Source organism: Epargyreus clarus, unplaced genomic scaffold (assembly GCF_041222505.1).
Source record: "Epargyreus clarus isolate Ecla_fem2 unplaced genomic scaffold, WU_Ecla_fem_2.2 ptg000029l, whole genome shotgun sequence".
NCBI classification, from domain to species: domain Eukaryota; kingdom Metazoa; phylum Arthropoda; class Insecta; order Lepidoptera; family Hesperiidae; genus Epargyreus; species Epargyreus clarus.
In genome coordinates, this window is record NW_027332235.1 from 12901419 (window position 1) to 12928864 (window position 27446).

The 27446-nt window shown below is 34.2% G+C and overlaps 1 protein-coding gene across 2 annotated transcripts in view; it reads right to left on the minus strand.

Annotated features, from left to right (window-relative positions):
- The window catches only part of gas2 (growth arrest-specific protein 2), a 142180-nt gene that overhangs the window by 74712 nt on the left and 40022 nt on the right, over positions 1-27446 (minus strand). The window contains exon 2 of one of the 2 annotated variants that reach the window (XM_073089183.1): positions 21846-21894. The gene's annotated coding sequence lies outside the window, so the exon portion shown is untranslated. Of the gene's footprint in view, positions 1-11807; positions 12346-21845; positions 21895-27446 lie in introns of those variants that run through there. The other variant, XM_073089184.1, reaches the window with a different exon arrangement.

Genomic DNA, 27446 nt, shown 5'->3' on the forward strand with positions numbered 1-27446 from the left:
CTATCTATTAAGGTTCATGAGATAGAACCCTGTGGCTGAAGACTGAAGGTCAGACGGACATACAGCGGAGTCTTAGTAATAGGATCCCGTTTTTACCCTTTGTGTACGGAACCCTAAATACGAGTACTCACGATGAAAACCACGTCGATGTGGCACGTGGTCTCTAGTTGTAAATAACTAAACACATTAAAGATATACCGTCCTTGTTTATTAGATTGCGGCTGTTCTTTGCTGTACTTTGCATTCAGAGCGCGATTCGTGTCAATGTATGTGGACGCCTTACTTGTGTCACGATCTTTGATCGCGTTAAGTAATGGTTAAGTTATTCACGAACAAATCAGTGAAAACTTCGCCTGTCTTTGAAATACAATTAAATAAATTAAATCTAAATATAACAGTGCAAGGCAAAAGCTTAGCAAAGCTTTTTATCTTACAGAAACAAATTACTTACAGAAAAATGCAAAGTGGTTCGCGTTCTTATGGAAATATGCCATAAAATCCACGGTATTCTTATTTAGTTAAACGTTACTAGTTTATTATAATAAAAACTTTATGATGCACGTTGAAAACGAGAATAAAAACCAACATAGGAGTTAACTTTTATGGCCATTATATATTATGGCCAGCGATTTGAAAAATACATCATAACTCGATCATTCACCTACTCTACTTGAAGTAGGTAACTAGTTTTATGTAAGATTGAATAAGCTTATAATAAAAAATAATCGGCCTAGCGTGAGTCGAAATAGTAAATTGAGGGTTCCGTACCACCACGACATATTTACCTACCACGGTATTTATACATAGTGTCTGTAACATTGGTTATCATAGTAACTACATGCATTAGGGAAAAAGTGTCTGCTCATTAGGTACTGAAAAATACCAGTTTCTTGTGTTGGACCCCCTTCTTATTTTTACCTTTTATTTTATTTCTAATATTTGTAAAATAATACAAACTCTATACACAGTCTATAAAATTTCAAGAATCCGTCTATAACGGTTCATAATATATCTGTGAAAAACTGGCAGCTGAAGTTTAGTACCTAACAGGGTTTTACACTTTGACTACGGTACCTACCCTAACACAAAATTTATACAAAATTAAAAATTCACGGCAAATCTTGCACTATTTAACAAACAAATAAATTAATCAAAATGTTGACTTGACAATACGAAAGCAGGGCAGCCGTCAGCGGTCGGTGGCCACCGGAAGCCGCATTCATCAGCGTTGCACAAGCCGTTGCGAAATCTTACAATGATTTAGTTTTAATTACTACAACTTCTACGTGAGATATGCTCGTTCAAATAAATCGTTGCTTTTCACCATGATGCCATTAATAAACCTAAACGTGCAATTGAAACTGGCTGGAAGTAATACTTCCTCCGTACGTTTCAACGTTTTTCTTAATGTTAGAGAATATCTAGTGCTCTGTTTTGATTGGATTTACTTTTTTTAATTAGGTACTTAGATTTACCTACTTATTGATCCTAGAAGCTAGCAATCTCCAAAAAAGCTTAAAAATGCAGCGGTAGTCTGGAAACTTGCTTTCGTAATCGCGAGGTCTCGGATACAAATTTTCTTTTTGTTTTAATTTGTGTGCGTATTAGAGATGAATAATTACTTGCTTAAACGGTAAATGAAAAGATACCTTACCTACCTTACATAGGTACCTTATTATATACCTTACGCCTAAGAGTTATTGAAAAAAAAGTTATAAAAAGTGTGTGAAGTCTACCTACCAATTATTCTCTATGGTCAACGGGATGGACCTAACCCATAATCCTTCTCACTTTGAGAGGAGACACGTGACCAGCAATGGGACAATTATTAACGACGGCATTATGGTGACGTATTGGTAATATAATTGAAATAGAATGACACCAATAAGTTAATCTTTGACCGCTGGGCTTGCGGTAACTCTTTTCGGGTCACTCCGTGGTTAAAACACATCCTTTCAAATGCACTGTGGTCGCAACGGTCGCGATGTGTGATATTACGATTCGATACGGTAAATTATTGCTTAGACAACCTCTAATTGGGAATATTTTCGTGATATTATACAAATAGTTTTTTTTTTTTTTCAAATTTATTCTTTCGGGTTTACTATACCAGGAAGATACCTATTAATCTACACTAGTATTATAAAGAGGAAAACTTTGTTTGTTTGTTTGATTGTAATGAATAGGCTCAAAAACTACTGGATCGATTTTAAAAATTCTTTCACCACTCGAAAGCTACATTATCCACGAGTAACATAGGCTATATTTTATATGAAATATATTTGATAAATAGATTTTAAGGCGGTACAAAGTTTACCAGGTCAGCTAGTATATAATAAGGGCATTTTTTGTAGTGGAGTCGACACCGGGCCTATAAAAAGTCTAGTGCAATTCTTGATGCAGTGAGACTAAGTGATAGCCTTGTGTTTTTATATTCGGCCGCTTCTAGTAGTCCGAGAATCGATATTTCGTTTTTTTTTTTTAAGTTCAGAAATCTTCACGCTTAATCGTCCTTAAAATAGGTCCTTAAAAGTATTTGTCAACTAATTCTCACTTGGCCAGCATGGTGTAGTACCTCTTAAACCATCTTTTCTATATGGAATAGTACCCAACAGTGAGCCAGTAATGGGTTGACGATAATCTACTAAAGACAAAACATAATGACAGTTATGAAGAAACTAGGTAATATAAGCATTTGTCCCTGTAGTTCCAGGACCAGAATAGGGCTACGGTATCCCCTGCCTGTCGTAAGAGGCGACTAAAAGGGGCTTTCGGGGTTACGGGCGGCAAGAGTGGGAGCTCGAACCGCCCGGCTAGCGACCCCGGGAAGGACGACGGTATGTGTGGTCGCATTCCGTCGTATACACCAGACGGTGTGGTGACACAAAGTCACCTGGGCGGAGCCCGACGGGGCAGTGCGCTGAGAGGACTCCGGTCACGTTCCTTTGGAGATCCCGGAGTCCTCTACGCAGCGCCGAGGACGGCCACCGGGGGGGTTTTAGTGCGGTAAAAGTCCCACACAACCCCGTGTCGCTCCCACGGCACCGGGTACCTTTTGAAGGTTTCCCCCTCGAAAAGAAAAAAAAAAAAAAAAAAAGAAAAAAAAGGTAACATAAGCATTACTATAGATCCTTATACGGTGGCCATTACCCAAACGACATTTACGATTTAAAATTAGGTAGGTTGCGTAAAATTACAAATTCTATTACATAAACAAAAATGAATAATAACAAGTATAATATAACATTAATTCTAACTATCCTCCGGATTTTGTGTCGTAATGAATTTCTAATTACGACACAAAATACTAATGAAAAATAATTACCACACAGTTTCAATTTAGTAAACAGAAGTAATATAGAACGGTAGGTATGAGTAATCCGTCATCGTCTCCATAATTTGTGTCTTGTTTGGCGTTAAATATCTCGTAGCAGTAGTAGTAGTTTGTCCCTGTAGTTTCGGGACCAGAATAGGGCTACGGTATCCCCTGCCTGTCGTAAGTGGCGACTAAAAGGGGGCTTCCGGGGTTGCGGGTGGCAAGAGTGGGAGCTCGAACCGCCCAGCCAGCGGCCCCGGGATGGACGGCGGTATGTGTGGTCGCATACCGTCGTACGCACCAGACGGTGTGGCGAGTGCCAAGCTCACCTGGGCGGAGCCCGACGGGGCAACGCGCTAAGAGGGCTCCGGTTGCGTTCCTTTGGAGATCCCGGAGCCCTCTACGCAGCGCCGAGGACGGCCACCGGGGGGGATTTAGTGCGGTAAGAATCCCACATAACCCTACGTCGCTCCCACGACACTGGGTACCTTTTGAAGGTTACCCCCTCGTAAACAAAAAAAAAGCAGTAGTAGTAGTAGTAGTAGTAGAGTAAGTTTACGTAATTGATACAAATATAGCATGAACAGAAGTGCCACTACATATAAAACCTTCGAGATTAGCCTGAATTACGTTAAAAGGTGGTAGAACACCGGCGGCACCACCGCCACGCCTATCTGCTTCATAACAGTAGTGTTAAGGGCTGCCGTGTTTTAGTTTGAAGGGTGTGGTAAGAGAGACATAGTTTTCCTAGGCATTCCAGCTTAGTCCTCAGGTGTAGCAGCGCATCTGTGGCCGACCAAAGTAGGAATCTAATATCATCTGAGGTTGATTACAGATGTCCATAGGCTGCAGTAGCCACTTACCATCAGGTGGACTGCATACTCGTCTGTTACTCCTATATTATAAAAAAATAGTAGCATAGTCAGCCGTTTAATACACAGTTGCACTACTCCTACACTACTACACTACTCTACAAACGGTTCACGAACATGGTAGTTACAACGAGGTCAGTCGAACGAACGTAAATGTCGCTCGTATTTACGCGATTTGGTACGCCTCTCAGCATTTCATTAATACTTACGCCGATTGTAGTGGACGCTGGTCTCACTGACAGCGTGTAGCGAATAGCGAGTGAAAGTCGATCACCTAAACATGTCTTAGAACTAAGCAATAGATGCAACGCACCTGTTATCAATCTTAATTTAATAATATTGAATTTACATATACCTAATAAAATAAATATTTCTATTTTTTCTTTAGGAAACAGTAAGCTTTCTCGCTCATCTGATCTAATGTCAAATGCAATTGTATGATCTAAGTGGAACGCTTTATGTACCGACTTACGTATTTATTGTTTCCCATCCTTCAGAAGAAATAAGATCTACTTAAATATATAAATGTTTCACTGTATAACTGGAGTTTAATGTAAATATTTTATATTCTCAATTAAAAGATTAGGCGTTATGTTTTAATTGCACTAGCCGTTCAGTAGCATTACCATGAGTTGGCATAGAAACGCCACTATAGAAATGGTAAATAGAAAACTATTGTCATTTTGCTAGTGAATAACATAACTACTATCGTTACGGTATTTCTTGACAACGTCTGTCAAATTAATGACTCATGGGACCGAATTTGTATGGCAATAGATCATAATGACATTCGCTAGCGATTTGATTTCGATAGGTTTTTTACGTATCGAGTTACGTCACTACGGATTTTAGTTCTACGAGTAACCACCAGAGGCGCTGTACAATTTTTCATACATTTATTTTACGCAGTCGCTAGCGAGTAATACTTTTGTAAACTCATGGTAGTCCTACTGGTACTCGTTCACGGTGTAACACCAACCTAACACACTCGTGTTGCTAAATATATAATTCAATTTGATAGGCGCGTGCGCGAGTAATTAAAATAAAGAATTAATTTTAAGAGTTCAACAATTAAAAGAGATTGCAATCACCCATTGACATGTCACGTGGGCACGACTCCGTGAGGTGATAAACGACTTGGCGAATAAAACCTGAATACACGAACGTGCCAGCAAGGTCCACTTGGTCGATTACACTATATGGTCGTGGGGTGGACGCAAACCTATGGAATTTACGCGGTAAGATCGGGAGAAGAAATTAATTTTTGCCTTAATGGTGAAGGAAGAAACAGTAAGGAAACACTCCATAAAGTTTTAAAGCGTAATCATATGTATTCTCTCTCTGAAAGGAGACCCGTGCCCAACAGAGAGTCTCAACTTATGAATTAATCTTTAAGCAGAAGAATGAAAAAGTGGCTAATCCTAACTTACCTATTAATATAACATTTTCATACATGATAAAAACTCGCCTAACTGATGTAACTATGTTGCGATATTATATCCCGAAAACATTTGTCTACAACAGTTGTCTAATTATTTATTACTAGTGACCCGAAGATCGTACCACCAAGGTCGACTTGGTCGATTACACTATGTGGTCGAGGGGTGGACGCAAGCCTATGGAACTTACGCGGCAAGATCGGGACAAGAAATTCTTCATCACTTCATCATGGAATTTTCTCAATACGTCAAGGAATTAATTATTATTTGCGCTTAACGTTAAGGAAAACAACGTAAGGAATCGTCGTCCTAAATGTTTTATAAAAATAAGGTGTGTGTTATTTGTCAATCCGCACTCTGAAATTATAGACCTTGGCCTTAAGTCTTAACCAGTCCCACTAATCTCACTAGGTAAGATAGTGTATTTGGAGCTTAAGATGCTATTTCAAATTATTCATTTAAAATTAAGAATAACAATTATAAATAAACTGTTAAGCAGGTGAATTGAACGGAAAAGTGGCTAAACCTATATATAATTATTAAATATTGATACATAGTGCAAGCTAATGTATTGTCTAATTATTTATTATTAGATACGATTGGTAGGCATTATACAAATACCTATAACATTACAAAGCGGTGAAACCTCAACCTGATAAACTAGTTATTTTTAAGATGAAACAAATAGACAAGAAATATACAGGATATCAACTCGTACAGCGACCAGAAATTAACATAAACGCAATTAGTAATTATCTAAATCTAGATCTTGACAACACGGAACACTTAGAACTAAATAGTACATGTTTTTGCTACATATAATTGCTAACTTGTTTTGTTGGTATGTATTTAACTGTTCTGGCGCCGGATACGCTTTTTTTTATATTTATGCCTTACGATAAGGCAGACGGGCTACCTGGTGGAAAGTAGTCACCGTCGCCTATGGACATTTGGAACACCAGAGGAGTCGCCAATATATCGCCGGCTTTGGAGGAGAACTTTTTTTGCACCCCTCTCATAACTATACGCTACCACGTGTGATGGTGTTACCTTTGCTTATAATATGGCCGAGAATCATATTAGTTAAATTACTAAATTAAAGATAAGCATGGAATTATAAATATATCTGGTTATAAAAGACATTTACCTAATTTGTCGATCTATACGCACGCAGTGGGTCCAGCCAACCAAATCATCCTTTAAATTTATAAAAAATCCATAAGTGTGTATACATAGGTGTGTAAGGATTACGGACTTTTTAAGATCCACCACATTTAAGATACACCCTCTTAAGAAAATCGGATAGAACTAAATATATTTCATTCACGTCTGTGAACATGTCACAAAAACAGACAGAAACACATCCGTTTCTTCTTCAAACGTTGCGGTTAAAGTGTTTTCAAAAACACACATTCTCTTCCAATATTAAGTAAATCAGGAAGTCGATATCACATATGTTTCTCCGAATACAATTGAGTAAACATTACCCAAATTAATCGTAAAGCAAGCCGGTAGCCGGCGCAGTACGCGAGCAGTAGTATTGCTATAACAAACGCATCCACATAATCGTATGTTTATCAAACAACCGTGGAATATGGTGTCGTATGTCCAATTGTACGTAACTCGAACATTGCATTCCTTTTCACTTTAATGTTTTACTCCTTTTTCTTTACTTAGATCATCCTTGAACTGTAGGCAGTATGATTTCCAGTCCATCAATCTATCAATTATTTATATTTGTCAACTCATAACTGTCCCTTCTCTGATTACAGGTCTCATTTCAAATTTAACAAAATTTTGAACATATGCGTATAAAATGGCAAAATAAGTTCTGACAGACTTATTTTATATATCTACGAGTACTTGATTATTAGAGAACTCTGTTGCATTTAGGTTTCCAACGATATTTTCCTTCATCATTTAGCTTTTCCAGTGTTCGGACCCCGGTTACCCCAAATAATAGACCATATTTCATTGCATAAGAGCACTCTGAGTTGTAAATAACTTCATTTGCACGTTTCATTTTTAAGTACCTTGATAGGTACATACGTGACTCATAAATTAAATCTGCTATCGATGATACGACCTTTCCACGAACGTGATGATAAAAGTGGTACTTACTCTTATTGAGACTGATTATAGAAATTGACACATAATTTCATTAAAATAAAGAAATGTTGACGATATGCGTAAAATATGTAAGTATTAGTGATTATTTCATGACCGATATACTATGTTTCTTGGAACGGTTTCACTTTTAAATATTGATAAGCTTTGTTTTACTTTCTTGGGTGGTAGGTTACATAAATATTGCACGGTCAATCGGCAGTAGCCACAACAATACGCCGAACCGTATTTAAGTATCGAATTTCCTTGATAATCATCACATTGTTTTTAGGGTTCCGTACCCAAAGGTTAAAAATAACCATTTAGAAACCGGCATTTTTTGGTTTATCTGTTAAACCCTACTGTAAATGTAATAACGTAAAATTTTCACAATGCATGTTTTTCCGTAAAAATTTACTACACTTATTTTAAAAATATATAGTGTTTAATATTCCATGGTTCTACGGGACCTTAAATGGCGAATTTAACTCGTACTTGGCCTATATTATTGTTTAACGTTTCCGCCACATTCGGGTGGTCTCCGCCACGGCCGGAACGTGTCCCAGCGGTCAACACTGGCCTCGCGGTACTTGCCGCTTGTAGGTCGACTGCACTTCTGTCGAGTATTGCAGATTTATGGACGCCTAGTACCTCGTAATTGCTGCATAAACAAATCTATATTTAAATAAACTTTACTGATGTTATATATTCCAAAAGGCGTTCAGTAGCATTACCATGAGTTGGCATAGAAACGCCACTATAGAAATGGTAAATAGAAAACTATTGTCATTTTGCTAGTGAATAACATAACTATAGTCTGATTCATGATTAGGTGTCCAAAATGTAAACAAAGGTGTTGTCCTATCAAGAAAATATGTTTCAAATGGTAGTTTCTTATTTTTGACAATATTAAATTAATACAACAATAATAAAATAAATCTAAATAAATTAAGATCAATTCAAATTTTCTAATATTTATATTACCTTAATTTCGTTCCATACAGTAACAATAATAAAAAACAAGGTTTATGGTAGAAAATTAAAATATGATAATGGTAACACAATCGGAACCCAAGACATTTCTTGTGCAGTCATTTTTAAGTTTCGTAGCTGATGTTATTCATTTTCGTGATTGTAATCAAACTCGAATGTATTATCGTTTTCATAGCGCGTTTGTTTAATTGTGAATAATTGTGAAGTTTTCGTTTTTTGTTGAGTTTGTTAAAGTTTTTGTTTCTTGTTAATTTTGACAGTGACATTTGTTTGTTTACATTTTAGACACCTAATTATGAATCAGACTATACTATCGTTACGGTATTTCTTGACAACGTCTGTCAAATTAATGACTCATGGGACCGAATTTGTATGGCAATAGATCATAATGACATTCGCTAGCGATTTGATTTCGATAGGTTTTTTACGTATCGAGTTACGTCACTACGGATTTTAGTTCTACGAGTAACCAGAGGCGCTGTACAATTTTTCATACATTTATTTTACGCAGTCGCTAGCGAGTAATACTTTTGTAAACTCATGGTAGTCCTACCGGTAAATAATTCAAGACGCATTTTATAGATGTAATTGTGTTAAGTAATAATAATTTCTTTATTACATAGTTAAAACGGTTGTATTGGAATGTTGACATTATTGCTAAACTCTAATAAAACGTGTAGGGCTACGTGTAGGGTTAGCTAAGTACTAATTAGGATTAAACAGAAATCTCTACAGAGGCGACTTAGTGAAAGATTTAATTCTCAAATTATAATAAATAACTAATTAGATTTTCCTACCATGGCCTCTCTAATTAAGAATTTTAAACGTGTAACTTTCAAAGACTGAACGTCATTTATTATTTTAAAATTACCACGTACGTATAAGAACACAGCATCGGATTGGCAAAGATAAAAAGCAAATCTTTGTAAATTTCCTTTACGTGTTAATTTGATAACGCGAACAATGTACATGAACTGGGTAATCGGCAGATTAGCGGGCTGAAGGAAGTCTGGCCGATAAATACATAAATTTAGGAAACTCATCATAACACGTTTATCAAATAGACTGGATGATGAGTGATACTTTCGTTGTAATTCAACAATAGAATAATAAATGTTATATGCGTTTTATATAAATTGATTCATATGCCAAAAGTTACATTGATTTTTTTGTTATAGAATAATTTGTGGATACATATTATATTATTCTTCATTTGTTTTATTCGGTCTAAGTTACGAAGTAGGTAGGTCGTAGCATAAAGTGTTCGGTAAGGGTTAAGGTAAAATAAATAAAAATAATAATTTAGGTCACCAAATTATTTTAAATAATAACGGCAGATAAATGATCTTTACATTTTTTCAAATCTTCTTTTACGTATTTTTAGTGTCCAATAGTCAACAATATTAGACACGGGTTTACAGAACATAAATATTAATATGTGCTTAGTTAGTGTACACGATAAGAGCGGTTTTAGTTATACGGTGATAGCAGCGCGGAGGAAAACCGATTTCCGCGATAACGTTATCGAGAGGAACTGCTGGCCGACGTGATTTATGCTCGTGTAATGGAAAACTGCTCATTGGATATATAACTTTCTTTTAATTAAATTCTAATCGTATCAACTATATATTTGTACAAACTATATTAAAACGTGTAGGGTATTAGCTGCAATATAATATTGCATTTAATAAAATTTAAGAGGTTTTCGTTTAAAACTGTAATAAGCAAATTCTGCAAGAATGTACTCGTCTACAAGAATGTACAAGAATGTACCTTTATTAAACTTAGTCGCTTTTAATTTATCAAAAACAACGTTTTGTTTATTTTGTCTGTTAATTTAGCGAATCTTGGGAAAATTACTGAGCTACTTTTGATGCTACTTTAAAGGCGATTAACTTTATAGAGAGTTAATTTTATCTCAATAAAGTATTTACGCTATCTTCGTATAAAGTAAACTGTCTCTGAATAAAAAGGATTATTTTTTATTAAGTATCAAAATTATCTGAAAGAACAGAATTTTAAATTGTAACTTTGGCGTAAATATACAGACTTCATTTATACTCCTCGACTACTCGATTAGTTGGAGATGTTGGCGAAAAAAAATTAAACCCTTGTCTTGCTAAGCTTAGTTAGGAAACTATAGCTATGTCCACCACTAGTACCGACCCAATGTCACACCTCATAACTAATTGAACTACTTTCTTTAATTGTTTTGCAAGTTTCCCCAAGTCCTACCTGGCGAAGGCTAATTGGTCATATCACATGCACACACTGGGAGTAATTATCGCGTCTGTGATGAGTATAATCCTAATCATGATACTGCGAGCCTGGATTTACTTGATGCGATTTGAATAGATTAGCATAGATTAACAGGTTCTCTTTTGTATAACATGTTATTAAATTCTTAAAAACAGTTCGTAGTTTGGAGTTTATAAACGTGCTTAGAAAATAGATTCTATAGTTATGGAAGTGACTTGTTTGTTATATTGAATATTCCCAAATTATTTTTATATTATTATAAAATTTAGTATAGTATGTAGTGTAGTGATATTATTTGATTCACATACGTTCAGTTCCGTTCTGATTCTCGTTGTTTTCAATTTCAATTTCCTTAATTGATCTTACATTTTCTTCCTAAATTTGTATTTTTTTTGTGTCAAAATTTGATATTGTTTTTGTTCATATTTTTTTTTCTTCATTACAATATTTTAAATTATAACAAAGTTGTGTAAGTTGCGAGATAGGTATGAACGTAACAATTATGTTATCAGTGCAAATTTGCAATAGCGCCAGGTCTAAGCCCATTATTCGTTGGCGAAACGTTACAGATAAGATAGTATTCTTGTAACTGTCACATCTAGTTATGCAAATAATTGTCCTGATAACGACAATTATTAAAACAAACACATACTTAATAAATAATCGTATTATAATTTATAGGTAATAAGGAAAAATATTTATATCCATACAGGATCATTGTGCTGTTTCTTAATGAATTTAAAAAAGTGGAATTTTCCTTTCTTCGACATTTTAACTTCTAATATTACCGTAATTAAAATTTAAAAAATAATAATTACTTACGATAATATAGCACCCAAAATCCATCCAATGATATGCAGAGCTTTTAAATGTCTTTTATGTAGGTACTTTAACAAATTACACGAATTCACAATTATGAAACAATCTAAGTCACTTATTTGGGGAAGTGGGTAAAACAAAATCTAATAAGAATTTAATAAGAATTGAAAAAGACTTAAAAAAATTAACGTCTATTTTATAAATCCATTTATAATTGACAATTGTTCACACTTATTTATAAGTCGATATAAAATTTTATTTTATTAATTTTCACAATAGAACAACCGGGATGCTTCTTAACCAATACCAGCTTCAGTCAATGTTTTGTTTACAACGTACACTTAGCGACCTCTGCGCGGTTAAACTGCCACAATTTATACAGCACAGGTAATAAACGTTCAAAAAAACATTACTTTAATTCATAATAATGAGTATATGAAATCACAACACGTGTTTAAAGCCGTTTCGTAGTGCGTCCCTCGCGGAGTTCCGTTCCACACTCCCGCTCGGTGTGCGCGCCCTGAAGCGAGTCTGTTCTGTACTCGCAGTACCGCACGCCACGGAACATGTGGGAAAGTGGACGGCAGTGCACTAGAGGGAGCCAAGCGAAGGTCAAGTTCAAAATTGAGACAAATTAATGTTTTAATTTAATCTCTCACCCTGAATCATGTTTCTAGACTGATTGAAATCTTATCGGCAGCTTAGTTTTTTGTGTCAATGCCAAAAAGTAAAAAGTACTGTTTTAATATTCCTTTTGCGTAACTAACACTATCTTATGACAGCAGGTTAGTTATAACAGCAATACTTGTATTAGGAACTGTTATAATAAATAGGGGAAGGTTAATGTGAAGAAGTTCTTGAGTTTCTGTGGAAGTGTATGGATATCGGCTGGCTTATCTATGAGCTATCCTAGTCATAGTCAGGAGTGGCAGCGCATGTGAGATCGGCTTCAGTTACAAATGTTACAATAGTTTTATTTGGACTTAGTTACTGATGTCCAGGGGCACAAGTGACCACTTACCATCGGGGGGACACCATGATCGTTTGTGACTTAAACTTTGTAATAAAACTACTGAGTGCTTTATGGAGACAAAACGAGTGTCAACTCACTGTGTATCTTGTACATGCGTGTTATGAAAGCCTCGTCCACATGACATAACTATTTTATATGAAGCAATTTAATCCCAAGTACCACCGAATAAAAACATTTCAAAGAATTTCAAGAGTTTTGTTTGTAAACTAGTTTTTTATTACTCAACTTTTAGTTGGTAAATTGAAATGTTTTCTTGTAAGTATGGAAATGATTACACAACAATACGCATTGTGCGTGTCAGGCACACACTTACGCACTTTCATTTATTATTTGTAAATAAAATAATAACCACGCAAGTTACTTAATTAGTCATATTAGTACTAATTACGTTATTTAAAAAACTTATTTTCGATATAAAAAATAAATAACAACAAAACATAATAAAATAACATAGAAAAGTATTATTACTCTTTAGCATAAACACGACACAGCATCCGCAGTACGTGAATCAATCTCCCAATCGCCCCTCTCTCTCTCCCCTGCCCTTTTATTAGGGGTTAGAAAAGAGCAGGAGACGTACGCATCGCGCAAGTCCTTCGAAATAGAAAGGGCAGAAGGAATGATTACTCCGACAATCAATAACACTTAGCCGTGGGATGGACGCCGAGTAAAAATAATACACCAATAAAATATTTTTAACGATTAAAATGCAGTAGTGGCTGCCTTACGAGTAAGCATGACCCTAACTATATATATAAGGACATAATTAAGTTAATGGTAATGCATACACTCAGGTGATTCAATAAAAATACATGAAATATGAACAATATGCGGCATTATTATTTAAATAAAAGTCATTAGAAGTCCTCCACGTATGAGTCTTAGCGCCCTTCCGAAATATATCCCTTGATTTACCTAACACCCTGTATAAGTTAATATCTGTATGTTAAGTATTATAAACATTGCTTAAGGACCTCGAAGGATCATTAAAGATAGATTATGTTTGTTAAGGTTCTGACCGTATTTTTAATTAAATCAATTCCTTAATAAAGATAAAAATACGATTATTATGATACCAAGAACTTTTACAGAGATACAAGATACAATTACTTTTAATAGAGGTGGTTTAAAACAAAATATTGCCTTTCATTAAAATGGAATTGAAACAATTAAAATATATGGGTATTATTAGTATCAATTAAATGTTCGATGTAGTTAACTTTTTGCAAAATCGGTAAAAATAAATATTTTTATGAACGGTAATTGAACTTGAAGGTTAACAAGTCATTCACATGTTACATATGTTGAAAGTTGAAGCATAATGAACTTATTTTCGCACTATTTCACATGTGTGTAAATTTCGCAATTTTATTACATTTAATTCTGATCCAAGGTTAAGTGTTGATAAGTGTTTTAATTTGTAAATGGTTCTTTGTTAGATACCGGCGATTGTTTTATGCATTCTATAAAGTTTATTGGCAATTTTTACTTAAGAACATTTTCTTGATAAGACGAGAGCGTTTCGCTTGAGTGCTTCACGTAATTTCTATGTTTTTTTAATCCGTTATACACCGTTTGGTACATACGGTGCTATCCCTATATACCATGAGCTCTGCCGTGGACACAAAAATCATTTGAATTATATTAAGAGTCACGCATTTTTAATATGTATATCGTAGTTTTGTACATTGTATCTTTTATTAAGAAACAGTCTATATTACGTGTCGCAGTATGAGGTCTGCGTCTATGGATATCTGCAATTAACCCTAGATAGATAGAATCCTAATCCTAGCGGCAGGCGCATCGCAAAGAGTGCTTAATTACTTCTTTAATTTCAGGATTTCTTTCCAGCATACGGATTGGGCCTAATTGGTAGACTTTTACTATAAAACAATCTTTTGGTTACAAGTAGGTACACAATTGAAAAAGACATAAAAAGTTTTTGGTGCTTTCGACCGATCGTAATTAACTAAAGTTAATATCATTTTGACAAAACAACTTCAATAAAGACAAACGCTTGTTATTTGCATAAAGCCTAAACAAAAAGATGTTGCCAGGAAAAACTGGAACTACCTTACGCCCCCGCCTGTTACTATCTCAAAGGCTCATTGTGCCGGCGCGCGTGATGTAACAGATAATAAACAATTAGCTATTAATATCGCTTTTTGCCACTTTCCGGCCACTTTGTAATTTCTATTCTCACCGTCGAATATATTCTTTTGTCACGGAACTTAATGTATCATACAAACACTCAAAAAATTTAAGTGTTTGAAAGTTATATGAGGTAAAGGAAGCGGTTTGCTTAGTTTTCACTATTAAAAGTTTTACCATTTTCCCGTAAGAAAATATAACATATTAGTTTAAATTTATTAAAGTTATTCTATGAGATACCGTAAATTCGTAATTTTAGACGTGTAAACCGGTAAATTTCAAAAATAATTTTCAAAATGGACTAATTTATGTATCAGTAATTTCACTTAATTGGAATTAAGAAATCATAGCTTATCTATGTTAAAAATATTTTTATACAAAACTCAATATATGTTTTTTGTTTTTACAATTGTATATAAACTATTGATGAATGTTCTCACGCAACAGTAAACTTATTGAGTTGTACAGTTTTGCTTCTTAACATATTTAACTTTTTTCTCGTCAATCATGTGTATATACGAGAAATTTCTCACAGCGGGTTTATTTTATAAGATATCTACCTGCTCTTTGAATTAATTGTTCATGTAACAAAAATGCACTTACCTATATACATTTTACTTATTTTTAATTTTATCTATACTTAATGCTTATCTATGATCCTTAAATATATTTTTAATATTACAAAATATATGTATAATACTGTACTAGAGAGTCACTTAAATTAATTAGTTTTTGTTCCGTTAATTGTATTTGCTAAAAGTGCACCTATGTGTTTATAAATAAAGTTAAAATTTTAAATAACCTGGATATACAATTATCCTGGATATTAATTGATATATTTTGAAGGTGGTAGAAGCCTTTGTGGTTCGACTCCGGCGGCACCATGGCCACACCTATTTCTGCCTAATAACAGCAGTGTTAAGCGCTGCTGTGTTCCGGTTTGAAGGGTGTGGTAAGGGAGACAGACTTTTCCGAGGCGTTCCAGCTTAGTCCTCAGGGGTAGCGGCGCATCTGTGGCCGACCTCAGGTAGGAATATCTAATCCTATCTGAGGTTGATTACAGATGTCCATGGGCGGCAGTAGCCACTTACCATCAGGTGGACTGCATGTTCGTCTTCTACTCCTATATTATAAAAAAAAATACAATAAGAAACCAATTATACTTCGCATCTTTTCCGTTATTTAACCACCATTAAAAAATACAGGAACAATAGTGATTTTTTTGCTGTACGCATTGTCTGCAAGGCAACCTTAAGGCAGTTTTAAAAACAGCGTTCTAAACTTAAACTTTAAATTGAAGTTATACTTCTCATTAACAATCGTTTAAACAGTATCAGTATCGATTACTTTAAGATCATTTGAACGTGGTGCAATCGAGAGCTTGGGGGCGCGTGGGAACTCGCCTAGTCGGGGCGTCGGGGAGCCACTCGTACGAGATTTATGATATATATATATTTAGACAAACACTATTAAGTGTATTTTTAACTTTTCAAGAGGTCTCCATTTAAATGGGGTGACTGTGTAAATAATATAAATCATAGTTTTATTACTTTGAGATTTTTATTTGCATTACTGACACAATATTACGGTTATTTTTCGATTAATAAAAGATTTTTCTACTTATCATTCTTTACTGATTTTACGACATCAAAGTAATAACTATACCTGTTTTGATGTGTTTTTAAGACAGAAACAATTGTTTTGAGGTATATAAGAACTTGTCTATAATTAAAGCGACTGATCGCTGCATTATGTTAAAATCGTAGGGTTGTAATTGCAATGTTTCACATTGTACGCAGTACGGAATAAATGTCGGAAAATGTATTGAAACGCTTACTGTAATTTTTAAGTGAATAAGGTGAAACGAGGCGACACCGCCGCAGCCGGCACGCCGCGGCACCGCGCAACCAACAATTTTGTGGTTTCATGTAAATTGCAAATCCACAGTGCACGCACAAAATAAATATTCGGATATAAATATACGACTGACGACACAGACTTTAAAAAAAAGATTTACATAGTTTGTTAGACTTAATCATAGACTCCAGCTGTTTTGGGTGCTTTTCCTGTCGCGCGTGTTTACGTCACGCATTTCCCACCCGCACGCGTGCTACTTTCATCCTATCGTTTGAAATTCACACGTACACGGGTCGCGACGATAGAGCAGTAAGTAATTTTGATTGTACGGTTGGAACACGCGTGCGAGCGTCAACACGCGCGACAAGAATAGCGTCTTAGTTCTACCACTACAAACTAGTACAAGATATTTTAAAGTAAAAGTTGAAACTTAAAGTCTTCACCAACAAAGGAAGTAAAATTCATCTCTAAACTTAATAAAACGCCTAACTCATCCGGGGTTGTTTTACGTAACTATGAGCGGCGACGATGAACAGCACAGACATGAATTACATGAGCCATGAAATGCGTGTCCGTTACTCCTTAACATTAGATACATCTTGACCCACTACGACCCTTCGTTGTGGGTAGACTGTAGAGCATCTTAATCAAGGCGGTGTAATAAAACATTTAATAACAAAGACAGACGAGAATTCGCACGCCAGTATTAATTAATCCGCTAATACAAAGAGACGAGGCCGGGGATGATATCATTTTTAATTCTATTTAGTGTAGGCGATGAGCCACCGTCTTGCGTTCAGCCGCATCTCTTAAATGTACTATAAAGCCTTCTTTGACAACCGATTATTATTCTTCGGGACACTCTTCCCTCAGAGGACATCTTCATTCAGAGTAGGAGAGGTTTAGCCCACAGTTCGTCTTTCTGGCCAAGTGCGTATTGGTAGACTTTTCACATCTATGAGAACTTTAAAAAACTCTCACGCGTGTAAGTTTTCTCACGATAGTTTGTTTCCTTTGCCGTAAATATATAACTTAATAAAAAAGTCATAAAAAGCACATTATAATAAGATATTTACGTGTAATAAAATTTAAATTATGAACATTTTGCAAAATCTTTATTACTATATTTTAACAGTACCTACTTTATCGTAATTCCCAAACCATCCCCAAGCAGGGCACTAAAATTGTATTGTCTGAAGTAGAGATTATTTCGGACATCACGAAAACTGCAACTAGAATAAAATTTAAGCAGGCTCTGTTTCATTCCGTCCAATGGCGACTATTCCTATATACTCTGTATTTTATTATTTCCACTTGGATTGGGCTGTCCGGACACCGCATTGCGTCAGACGGCGGAATTACACGCTCCTGCTGTCGAAGCTCCGACACACGGACATTCCACTAACATTTTATGTATATGTACAATATACCTGAATGGAAGATAGTACTAAGATCCCTTTGTATGCATGAGACCTTGTGTAAGGTTTGTAGAAGCAGTAACGGTTCTTATAACAAACAAAAATTGAAGAAAATCCTGGGTGCAAGTTTGTATTGACTTATAACTACTTAGATCTAACGTTCTGTTTTGAGTTACTGAAATTTTGTTCACAATAAAATTTAAAATACTGTACCTCATAAAAGATAACATAGAAAATCCACATCAGTCATTTTGTAAGCTTTAACGAATTGCGCACTTTTAGACGTATTTTTCCGGATTAAAATTTAAATAGAAAAATTGTTTATAGAAAATTTAATACTATGCCTGTTGAAATATAAATTATTTACGTTAATTAATTTTAATTTTAGATGTTACAATTATTATGAAATATACTTAAACTAAATTTAAAACAAATAGAAATAAAAATATTTACAGTAATAAAAAAAAAAAAATTAAAACTATAATAAATAAAATAAATGAGCCAGATCGCTGCCCCGCGGTAGTGTACCCAAGACACTAGCAGCATTACCTCGTTGTATGGCCAAACTTATTTGTTGACCGAGGTAAGCTCCATAAAAGTAATAATAATAATAATCTTTAACATAAAAAGTGTATTACATAACTAATTATTTACAATATTATTGTGTTATGGGTTTACTGTTTTACAATTTCAAATTTTAAATAATTGTTATTTCATCAAAGTAGGTACTTTTTAAATGGTATTTAAGCAAAATTATAATTGTACTTAAATTATTTACTTGCTTTATAGAATGCTACTTTATAGATCTTTACTGTGTGTAATTAGACATCGTTTGCATTCTGTGTATTATGTCTGGACGCTGGATTTCGATCCCGAACTCCGCACTGCGTCAAGAGGATTAATGTTAATGTGGAAGTTTATGCAGTTATTGCAATTATACATTTCAAATACTGTGAATTTAAGCCGACAACCAAAACGTAGCATATAAAGATTCATTAAATTATATCAATTACAAAATAAATTAACCTAAATCGTATGCACACGATATTTTTATCTACACTAATATTATAAAGAGGAAAACTTTGTTTGTTTGTTTGGTTGTAATGAATAAGCTCAAAAACTTTTAAAAATTCCGATTTTTAAAATTATTTCACCATTCGAAAGCTACATTATCCACGAGTTAGGCTCTATTTTATATGAAATATATTTGATATATAGCTTTTGAGGCGGTACAAAGTCTGCCGGGTCAGCTAGTCGTAGATATATATACAAATTTGATGCCATATTTTCTCTAAAAACATGTGGCATACTTACCTACAAGTCTTCAAAAAGTGAAGCTGCATATGTAAAAATATCTTATACCCATTTCAACATAGGTATGTTAATATTTTGTCGTTTTGCTTTTCTATAAGCGTATGCGACGGACATGTAAAAACGACACCGCGGACTTCCAGTATGGCATCCACGGAAACTCAATACGGTGCCGTAATGGCGATATAATGAGGTATTCCTAGAGGTGAGCCCTCCAACCGAAATAGTCCTCTAAACTTAGCTGAGCGACCACCGACCACCGTACACATATCACACTTTACGGCGGTAACATTTGATTTATTATTTACGAGACAACACACAACTCTTTCGACTTATTGAGTGCGGCAGTAACAATAAAATGTTTAAAGATACACGGCTATTTTCGTGTGTCGTTAAGGCGCCTTAAGTTTATTTTTGATTTTGTACAAAACTTCAAACCTTTGACCATAATTTTGAATATCCAAAGTTATGTACGCATTAGGTAAATCATAGTAAAACTAAATGAAAGAAAACGTCATGTGAAAGTATGTGGAATCTACCAACCAGCACTTGGCAGGCGTGGATGATAGCTTATATCCTTCTAGTATATTTATTCTTGTATAAAAAAATAGGTAAGTTTTAATAACACAAAAAACTGAGTGACCAGGAACGTAACAAAGAACGTAAAGCAACAAGGAACATAGTAATAAATAATGCATTTAAATTCGTAAGCTCATTGCAGCCGTCTAGACGTGCGTATCGTGCACGCTGAAGTGAAAAGCGGCGGAAACACCGGCTTGTTGCAATTGAACTACGAGTATCACTGTATTATAATATTTAGTACATCGCTTGAACCTTGTGGCTTAATATACAATAAATTAACCATATATGTATGTATTCAAACTAAAGAAAATCGCTAGCCAATATCGATGATTGCAAATATACCTGATAATGCAATCGATCGTAGTAAGTATATATAATTGCAATAAAGTAGCCGAGAGTTGCATATGTAAGAACAGCTCATTTTCTCTTTATGTTCTCATGTATTTAGTTTCATAAAAAATGATTTATTACTCGGTGCGCATCGATGATAATAAATGTCATTTGAATATTATGCGGTCTTTTATGTTACCACGTAATGTCACGACCGTCTAGACGTGCGGAAAATATGGCAAAGAGCCGCAGTTATTTTCTCTTCTTCCATACCCTATTTTCGTTATTAGTATTTAACGGGTGCATAAACGTCTATCATTTTAGAATCCATAATGCATTTACCAGCATTTACACACATTGATTTTATTATGGTGTAGAGCTAAAACACATATAAACTACAAGATATCGCATCGTAACACGTTGCGATATCTTGTCGTGATCGTGTCGTGACACATAGTGATGTATCCTGTTTTTTTCTAGTGATTCAAATGAAGATAGAGAAACGTATAAAATAATAGGTTCATACGTTTCTTTCCATTATGAATGATGGAAATTACATTGGGACAATAATGCAGGATGCATGCAGTGACACGTATCACCATGTGACATCATATTATAGTAGATATGTGTGTTTTAATACACAAAATATCGTAAATACATTTCCACTTTCAATTGTTTCATTATTTCATTCAGTTTGAATCATATATTAATATGTTTACAGCACAAACAGAAGACAATTTATATTAACTTTTCATGTATTATTTACTGCGCCGTCTAAGTGTGCGCAAAACTGACGTTCTTCCCATTCTCACATTCATAACAAAATATTTATGACACAAACATCGATTATTTTAATATCGGCGATGCAGGCAGACGTTAATTTTACTGCGCGGTGCTGCCGTCTAGACGTGCTTAAACGTGGACGTGAATGCGGCGGCTGCAGGCTGGGGCTGTGTTATTATTGCTCAATTTATATTGTTATAAGTCCGTTTTAACTATATATTTTAGTATGCTACTTTTTATAAGATAAAATTAAGAAAGTAGCGTGACGTCCTGATGATAATTAGCCTGTGGGTGAGCAGACATTACTAAACAACTTATACTTATAGAAAAGAGATTCTACCTAAAAAGCCGATCATAAATGTGTTCCCAATCCATTTGGTCTTTTTTAATTTACTTGTAGTGTTACATATGATGCACATACTGTGGTTCGTATACTAAATATTGATATTGAAATATTTGAGAATATAATCGATCCAAAAATGGAGTTTAATAAAATTCAAATTGATTAATTTCAATACTTATTTTAAATTATAACTAATTATAGTTATTTCCTAATAAAAAATCAAAATTGCTTACCGTTTTGTCTTTCGACTGCACTCGCCTTAAATTAATGTACCACCATTTCCTGTAACAAAATAGCGGAAAAAAAACGTAAGTTGGATGTAAAAATGTAAGCTTGGAATAAAGTTAAATGAAACAGGAAGCATAATTGAGAGGTGTGCATAATAGTTGGACTTCATAAAGGTGGCAACAAAAGACAGCAGGAACTTGACTTTCCTCTGGTTTAAAACTCTTTTGAATGTTTTGTTCTGCCGCTACGTGAGGTATTTTAGGGCCCTAACAGACTGGCTACTTTTAGTGGGCGATCGATCGATTTAACAGGTTTTTGACAGCTCAATGCAGCTATCAAACGCTACACTTTTAGACGTTCGATGCCGCGTCTGATCGAAAAATACGCGATGCAATATTAACGCAGTGCTTTAACTCTTCTTTTCTGTTAGGATATTGGTTGTAGGCATAGATAAGTGATGTAAGTACTTTGTAAAGATAAAAATATTTTAGGTAGATTTAATTTTATTCACTCGACCAAAAGATTATCAAGTGAATTTAATGATTTCCATTTTTTCCTTTCACGGCTAAGAAATATCAAAGGCATATCAAACTATCATCAGACCTTTCAGCGAACCATAACAGACATAAATTTCGAGAAAAACTGGCAAGTGGCCGCCATTTTCGTCCATAAAAAAGAACGCAGTGAGTTCGCGGTATTTTCGTTGACGACCGCCATCTTTGATCTCGGCGCATCCGTGTTGATTGATATCGTGCATCAACATAGCTGAAACAGGGCTGTCAATGCAAATTGAATGAATGAATTGAATGAATTTAAATTGAAGCTAATATTACCCTTATGTTTGAGTATAGTAAAGTTATATAAAGTTGTTAAGGTCGTCGATTTGTAGCTTTAGAAATTGCTACAATTTCTTGAAGTTCTCAAAGATTAAGTACAATTAAGAAGTTAATAATGCAATGTTCAAAGATTGTTATTTTTATTTCACACTATCGGACGCTGACTGATGATGTCTCTATTTATTCGTTTAGTGGCATCACATTACGTACGGTCTGAAAACAGATATATTACGACTCTTGATTGGTCAACAGATCATTGCTTCGAGTACTATTGCTTTTAATGTAAATATTACGTAAAATATTTTGTTAATATTTAATTACACGAGTCACAAGTTCTGAATCAACTGAATTTGACTCTGAATTTCCAGAACATTTTATAGAAATTTTCAACTTTATTTCAGAAAGCCAACCTACAAAATCTAAGTTAACATCCTAATGTTAGGTTAGTCGTATGTAAATACATAAATCCCCTGTTAATCTTATGTAAATCCCGCATCAGTTTAACACCATATTGGTTCTATATAAATAGTTTCAATAGAAAGCAGCAGCCCTAAGGCCCGCTTCTATACTGCACATAATTCGGTCCATAAACGTCAGAAGTATTAACCGGAGAGTTTTGTTTATCGGTTACAAGCACTCACGTTATGGACGCCTATACACGGGTATAAAGGTTGCTCGCAACCATTCACTCCAATATGAATGGTTCCGAGCTCACAACACTCAATACTGACGTCCGTTGAACTTGTATTCAAAGCTAAATTTCCTACAAAACATTTAAATATAAAAGGCCGTTATAAAAATATGGTTCAATGGTTAAAAACATTTTTATTTAAATACTATAATCGTTATCAACATCAAACCATTTCTATTCGACTAAAGCACGGAAGGGTTAGGCAATAGACAAACCAAGTCGGATATATTCTAGCGGCAACAGCCGATAACTAACATAACATAACTAACAAGTTATATGCAAGTTATGGTGACTTTTCACAATATTACAGAGAACTCTCAAACAGACTTTCCTCGTGAAATTTTCCGTGGAAATTAAATCGAAGAATTATTTTTTAATAAACGCATGACTTTTACCTTTTATTCGAAACATCGGATACGTTTTGCATAGAATATGTTTTTGTGTTAGATTCCAAATTGCTAGTTATTTGTTAATTGAACTTTAAGACGTATTTTTCTCAGTTCGCCAATATTGATTAAAAATTAAAACCTTTAAGCATTTATTATTACACCTACATTTAATATTGTAGATCGCATCACTGTTTTCGAGCATTATCGCTATTCTGTATGGCATCGTCACATGTTATTATTTAAACAACTTTATTGTAACAAGTGGTCTATTCGCTCTTGACATGAAAAATGACGCAGCAACAAATACTTCAACAATGAGCAAATTAATTACAATTCGTAGAAATTATTTCTACGAAAAGCCTTGACAAGTTGAGAAACAAAGGAGCAGATGTGTTTGAATAAATAAAATAATTCTTTTATTATTTTACTTTTTAATTGTATTTGTAATTTATTGCTTTTTATGTCGCAATATAATGTTTGAGAAATAATTTATTTAAAGAACGATCTCGATAGATGTAATGAGATCGATGTTATTTATATCGATATCTATCCATAGATTATTGGCTTCTATATATGTGGGGGTCGGAGGGTAAAATCCCAGGCCTACCTTCTCGGTTACCTCTCATTTGTCGGAGTTAGAGGCGTATTAGAAAAGAATTATCACTTACTTCGACGGTAAAGGAAACCATCGTGAGAAAACTTCACGCCTACGAGTTTGCAAAAAAAATCTCAGTCTACAAATCTGTGTTAGTGTAATAAGTAAAGATTTATCTGTTGCTTTTATTACTTATCCTGTTATAAAAATGTTTTGTGGATAAAAATCAACGCTACACTGCTACATACCAACGCATCCTGATTGCGTTTTGTGATTGTAGCGCTCTTGAGCTGACGTCACAGCCACGCCGTCTGTAGTACGGCTGACGTCACATTTCAGTGTTTACGTTTACTCTGACATTTTGCGAATTTGCGGAAACTGCGTTGCGAGTGAAACTATAACCATTTTCGAAATAATAACTGTTATCGTCGTTAATAAGAAGCTTGGATATTAACGATATCACATTTTTATAACGTTACATTAAAGTAATAAGTGACTCATTTGATACTACAGTTTAAAAACAGATGCGGGTAGGTGAAGTGGGGACGACACCTTGGCGGCGCTCGAATTAACAGAGAGCGACATTCTGGTCGGAGACTTCAGCAAGAGCAGTCGAATAACGGAGATACTTGTGTAGTTATAATACTTCTAATCACTAGTGTGAACTTACTTACGTATAATTGTTATATCGTTACTCTGTACCGTTTATGTGACTATATTATTACATGACTTCAAGACCTACAAGATGAGTTTGATTTCATCAGAAGTGTACAAGAACCAGCTCACAATCTTGGACGGCGATTCGTAAGTACGAACATACTTGACACAGGAATAAAAACCGTGAGTTAAAACATTATTATGTCATATGTGAATTCATCTTGGTAGAATAAGTAAAAATGGGGGTAGATAAATGTCGTTGATGTAAGGGAAAACTCATTTGAATTAAGAAAATGGATAGATTGAGACTAGTAATTCAATGAAATGTTAATACCCTCTGAAAATGATATACTTAAATTTTGTGAACAAACTTTACTCTTATCAAATTACTTGTTAACATTGTAAACTGAGGTGTTTACTTCAAAATAAGTGCATTTTCTGTGAAGAAGTGTCTAAAAGTAATTTTGCAAGGCAGTTCTTGTGGTAAATCTGTCCATTTGGTTAAATTCTGTGGTGTAAAAAGTAAATCCTAATTGTTCTAAAGTTACACCTACTTTGAAATATATAGAAATACACGTACTTATGAAAATATTTTAAGGATCTTTAATCTTAAATGTCAGGCTTTATAGATATGGGAACCTAATGGTTGTTAATATAGGCTAATGTACGCCAGAAATTGCATACAGGTTAGATTTGAATTTATTTTTGATAACTTTTAATGTTTCAAACGGGGTTTACGTATATGCGTTTGTTTTTATTGTATGGAAGGGACTATGCGGTAGCAACAAACGCAGTTACAGAGTACAGTATACCTACTTGATATAAGTGACACGTTTATTAAGTTGCAAAATTTTGATTATTCATAATTGTACAGAAATGTATAATATCTACGTGGTACATATTTAACTGCCTGCAAAAAAGTATCACGACCACGGTATTGAGTGGCTGAGTGTACCCAGGAGGGAAATGGTAAATGAGTTTAAGGTTTATTGTTTTTTTTTTTTGGATATTAATTGACTATATTTAAAAATAAACTTGCATTCACATCTACATTGTTCACATTTTCATTTTATAAATCAATGAAAGTTTCCTTTTGATTTCATATACTTGATACGTAATTGTTATGAAAGAAGCATACGTACGTTGCCAAATTTAGATTTCCATCAATTCTAGGCGAATTCACGCAGTACTGTGTACTACTGTGTTTTGACTCCCATAAAGTATAAATGCACATTAGTTAATGATCTATAAGAAAACTGAGAAACTTATGCGCAGCGGTCTTTGGAATATTATATATAAAAATATCTCTCTTATCTCCCATTCTACTTCAGACTGACTCACTTATACATAATATTAAATGTCTGTTTTAAATTTAGTATGCAACGTTTCGTTTTGTATTAATATTTCTTTACATCTCGTAATTTTAAATCTTTAAATTTCAATTTGAATTTGACACATTACACGTCCTTTTGGTTTGAAAATTGGGCACTATCAAATACTGGTAAATGAAGTTTGTACCTTAAACGTTGAGACGCTTAGACTATCGATATTATTAATTATGTGAGCCATTTACGAAATAATAAACGGGATCCACTTTGTATGGGATTGAGAATAAATTATTTTAAGTAAAATAATAATAATAATAATAATAAATTGATGCTTTTATAACTTGAGCTTAGTTCTATTTACAAGTTACAGCAATTAAGTTATTATACGTATTAAGTGAGAAACGGTCACTGAAGCCTACATAAATTTAGATAGTCTCTTGTATACCATATTTAAAATGAGTCTTGCCTGCGACTTTGTTCATGTGGAGTCAGAATATAATTTGAATTGCATTTTTAAAACGAGTCTTGCCTGCGACTTTGTTCATGTGGATTCAAAATATAATTTGAATTGCATTTTTAAAACGAGTCTTGCCTGCGACTTTGTTCATGTGGATTCAAAATATAATTTGAATTATACAATGCCCTCTGTCAAGATCACGGAGTACGTTAGTAATTTGGAATTGTCCATTACCTGGTCATGTAATGTTTTTTAAAAAAAATGTATACTTTTGACATCGACTTCGTAGTTTTGGTTTTAATGCATTTTCAAATATACAAACCGACAGACAATTTTTCTTTTTCAAATATATTCGATGTAAACACGTGAAGATTTCATTCTTATTATATGTATATCATAGCCAAATGAATAATAATGTAATCAAATAAAAGCATAGGTACATTTCGATGGGATTTTCTTATACAATAATTTACTTTTCATATAAATTTCATACGGTTCACAATTGCGTCATGTCTAGGTTTTCTCTATAGAAACATCGAGCATCTCCTTGAGAGTGTTGGTTGTAAATGATACATATTATATTAATATAATCTATATAGATATTACGCACTAATATAATTTTTATTACAAACTATATAAAAGTCAGGTGAAGC